Source organism: Meles meles, chromosome 2 (genome assembly GCF_922984935.1).
Source record: "Meles meles chromosome 2, mMelMel3.1 paternal haplotype, whole genome shotgun sequence".
Lineage (NCBI taxonomy): Eukaryota > Metazoa > Chordata > Mammalia > Carnivora > Mustelidae > Meles > Meles meles.
The window spans coordinates 18,111,006-18,115,942 of NC_060067.1; the positions used below are offsets into that span (position 1 = coordinate 18,111,006).

Consider the following 4,937-nt stretch of genomic DNA (forward strand, 5'->3'; position numbering starts at 1 on the left):
TTCAGAGACAGAAGAACTATGAACACTGGAGTTACTTGTAACTAAATTGTAAAACAGCCATGCCTGCGATGTTTAAAAATAAAGAGGGGGGCGCCTGGGTGGCTCAGTGGATTAAGCCGCTGCCTTCGGCTCGGGTCATGATCTCAGGGTCCTGGGATCGAGCCCCACATCTGGCTCTCTGCTCCGCGGGGAGCCTGCTTCCTCCTCTCTCTCTGCCTGCCTCTCTGCCTACTTATGATCTCTCTCTCTCACTGTCAAATAAATAAAATAAAATCTTTAAAAAAATAAATAAATAAAAATAAAAATAAAGAGGGGGGCACCTGGGTGGCTCAGTCAGTTAAGGGTCCAACTCTTGATTTCAACTCAGGTCATGATCTCAGGGTCCTGAGATCAAGCACCATATAGGGCTTTGTGCTCAACAGGAAGTCAGTTGGAGGATTCTCTCCCTTTCCCTCTCTCCCTCCATCCACTCATGCTTGCTCTCTTTCTTTCTATCTCTCTGTCAAATATATAAACAGATATTTAAAAAAAAATAAGTAAAGGGATGCCTAAATGGTTCAGTCAGTTAAGCATTTGCCTTCGACTTGGGTCATGATGCTGGGGTCCTGGAATCAAGTCCAGCATCAGACCCCTTGCTCAGAAGGGAGCCTGCTTCTCGCTGTCTACAACTTCCCCTGCTTGTGCACTCTCTCTCTCTCTCTCTGACAAATAAATAAATAAAATCGTTTTAAAATAATAAATAAATAAATAGGAGTGTCACACTTGAATATTTAAGCAAGAAGCTAAAAATTATGTAAAATGTTTGAATGGATCTGAAAAAAATCAAATAGCATTTCTAGAATAGTATGATAAATGCCCCAGTCAATAGACTGAGACAACTGAAAAGACAGTTAATTTAAGGGAAAAAATAAGAAATTAAATAAATGAAGCTACAAAGCATCAAAAGAGTAAGAAATAACAAAGAGAAAACACAGGATAAAGATAAAAGTTGTAACAAGGATTTAATTAGGATCTTGGAGAATACAATGTGGTATGCAATTTTTGGTGAAATTATGGATGAGAAGTCTATTGTATTTCCAGCAGGTAAATGAAAAGAAAACTATACATACCATACCACATAAAAACTACAGGGGAAAAAAAAAGACAAAACAAAATAGTAGAAACAATTACAGGGAATAAAAAAAAAGATCACCTCCAAAAAAGGAGCAATTAGATGTTTAGCTGACTTCTCAAGAGCAAAAATAGAAACCAATTGTAATAAAATTTCTCTGAAGGGACTGAGAGAAAATAACTTACCAACCTAAAATTCAGTATCTGGGGAAAATACTTTCCGAGGATGAGGATAGACAAAGACAATTTGAGATTGAAAAACAAACAAACAAACAAAAACAACTGGGTGAATTTACCCCCAGCAGCCCTAACCTTAACAACAAATCAAAGAAAGTTTTTCAGGTAGAAAAACAATCTGTGAGAGAGAAAGAGTATAGTAAATGTAGTACAATCATGGCTGGTGGGGTTTAATGGAAGTTAAACTGCTCTATTGTCCTTATATTATCTGGGAAGAGTAAAACAATTTATCAGCCTCAGGCTCTAATAAGTCGTGGGAGCATATGATAATATCTGTAATAACAACTAAAGAGAAATTGATTATATAAATTTAAACCAATCCAGCAGGGGTAAAAAAAATGCAGTGGTTTAAAAAAAGGGGGGGGGGGGAGAAATAAGAAACAGAACAAATGAAAACATGTTGTGATAAAAAACCATAAAGTCTAATATCAAAAATTACTTTAAAAGTCAATATTCTATTTTTTAAAAATTATCAGTTGTATTTTTTAAATCCCTATTGTTTATGAAAAAATATTTAGACATTAATAATTTAGACATAAAGGATATAGATTTGTAAGTTAAATGATAGAAGAAAATAATTATACAAAGAGCAACGGATTGCTGGCTTGGTTATATTAGTATCAGTAGGCATCAGAATTAAGGCAAAGGCATTATTAGAAATCAAAAGGATCACTTCATAATAATGAGTTTAATTCACCAGGACCACAAAAACATTTTAATTTCTTAAATCTGATAACTAGCCTTGAATATTAAAAAGCAAATATTGTCATAAGTACAAGGATAAATGGAAAATCTATGATGACAGTGGAAGCCTTTAATATTTCTCTCTAGATATAAATGGAAGAACTAGGGAAAAGCAGAATATTTGAACAACCATGATAATGAAACGACTAACTGCAGAATGCATCTACTGGGCAAGCACATATGAAATCTTTTTTTTTTTAATCAACTCTGGGGGTGCCTGGGTGGCTCAGTCAGTTAAGTGTGGAACTCTTGGTTTCTGCTGGGGTATGACGGAAGGGTGTTGGGTGCCAGGGCTCTGTGCTGAGTCTGCTTGAGATTCTCTCTCCCTCTCCCTCCCCCTCTGCCCCTCCCCTCTGCCCCACTCATGCCCTCTCTCTAGAATAAATAAATAAAAACTTCAAAAACAAAACAAAATTGACTGTGTACTGGTCTATAAATCAAGTCTCAAAATATTTTAAAGAATTGAAAAGCTTATTTTCTGCCCATAATCAACTTTTACTAGAAATCAATAACAAAAGTAACTAAAAATATCCAAATGTTTGGAAATCATAATGGAAAAAATTAAAACATATTTTGATATTATTGAAAATAAAAATACTAGATATCAAAATTAGAAGCTGAGTCCTGGAATCCCAGCTGGTGTCTATCACAGTACCTGAGTTGCCCACCTCCTTTTTCCTCTCAGCGTGACAGATGCCAGGGACCTTGTCCTTCACCAAGGACTTCCTAGCAGGTAGACCGGCCCTGCCCATCTCCAAGTCCATGGTAGCATCCTTCCAGTGGGTCAAGCTGCTGCTACAGGTGTAACATTCCCACAAGCAAATCACAGCTGATAAGCAATACAAGAGCATTACGGATGGCATGGTTCACAACCCCAAGGAGCAGGAAGCCCTGTCCTTCTAGCATGATAACCTGGTCAATGTGATAGATACTTTTCCACCCAAGCTCTCAACTTTGCCTTCAAAGATAAATCAAGCAGATCTTCCTGGATGGTGTGGACAAGAGAACCAAGGTTTGGCGATAATTCACAGGAAATCTGACATCAGGTGGTGCTGCTGGGGCCACACACTTGTGTTTTGTGTATCCTCTTAATTTTGCCCATACCAGTCTACCAGCTGATGTGGGCAAAGCTGAGGCTGAAAGGGATTCTCAGATGACTACCTGGTTGAGATCTATAAATGTGATGGGATTAAGGGCCTGCACCACGACTTTAATGGTGTTATCTACTGAACTGCCTCCTTGGGTATCTATGACAATGCAAAGGGAGTGCTTCCAGATCCCAAGAATACACTTATCTTTATCAGCGGGATGATTGTAAAATTTGCCACAGTGGTTGCTTGGTTGACTTCCTATCGGTTTGACACTGTTCATCGTCAAGCAATAATATTCATCTGACCAGTTGTCCCTTAAAGCTATTTCCATGAGATAGGACTCAATTATATTTTTTTTATTTCAGTCAATCCTGATAAATTTGAAGGAAAAAAATCTGAAATATTTTTAAAAAAAATAAGGAAACGAACTAAAATGTGTTCTTTTGAGCATGTGTGTTTTTTTAAAGATTTATTTATTTATTTATTTGAGAGAGAGAGAATGAAAGGGAATACACTAGAGTGGGGAGACGCAGAGGGAGATGAGCTGGGAGCCCCATGCAGGACTCAATCCTGGGACTTCGGGATCATGACCTGAGCTGGAGGCAGTTGCTTAACCAGCTGAGCCACCCAGGCACCCCTTGAGCATGTGTTTCTTCTGAAAACACATAACAGGCATGCATATATGTTGAGAAAGAGGAAAAAGTGAGTCAAGCATCTATCTAAAAATTGGAAAACAGAGAACAAAACAAACTGAAATAAAGTTAAAAAATAAATAATACAGCACAGCTAAAGTAGAATATATACATTATATATTACATAATAACTTATATATAATATTACATATCATAGGACCCACAAAGTCAAAAGTAGCTTATTTAGAAAAAACAAATCAAAACAAAACAAAAATCAACCACTAAACATAAAATCTACAAACCTCTAGTGAAGTTGAAGGACAAGAAAAGGAGAGAAGCTACAAATACTCAGTTTGGGGCTTAGAATAGTCCTCACTACAGATCCTATGTTATTAGGAAAATAATGAGGAACTTATAAACAATTTTATAACTAAATTGATTTCAAATGTATATATATATTAAGTTCATGGTAATTTCATAATTTATCAAAAATGACAAAAAGATATAGAAAATCTGAATTGTTATCTAACTATGAAGACACTGGATCGACAACTTAAAAGTTAATGAGAAAATCTGTGCCAAGAGAGATTCTCTGATAAATGTTACCAAACACTTAAGAAAAATATAATACCAATACACGGTCTTTTTCAAAGATTAGAATAAAATACACTTAATGAGGTTGGCCAACTGCTAGTTTAAAAAAAAAAAAAAAGGTGAGAAGAATAGTAAAAGAAATAAGTTAAAGGCCAGTCACAACCCCAAGCAAAAATCCTAAACAAAGTATTAGCAAACTGAAAACAGTAATGTAAAAAAATGTTAAAACATTAAAACCAAGTTCATTTAATTCCAAGAATGTGAGGTAGGTTCAAAAATATATTTTTCTTCATTAATGAGGAGAAAATCATATATCTTAATACATACAAACATATTTTAAAAAATCCAAGTTATAGCAAACTGGAATAGAAGGAAAATTTCTTAATCTGATAGAATGTCTATAAAAATATACCACTACAGAGAATATCATAGAAAATCATTTAAAAATTAGTATTCAATTGTAAGAAAGGATGAATACCCAACTTTTGCATCAACATGCTTGGGACTGGAGGAGATTATGCTGAGTGAA

General features: G+C 35.5%; 1 pseudogene; it reads left to right on the plus strand.

The window, feature by feature from the left end:
* Nucleotides 1-2,784: 2,784 nt before the first annotated feature.
* On the plus strand, nt 2,785-3,486 carry LOC123936798 (annotated as a pseudogene).
* The last annotated feature ends 1,451 nt before the right edge of the window (nt 3,487-4,937 follow it).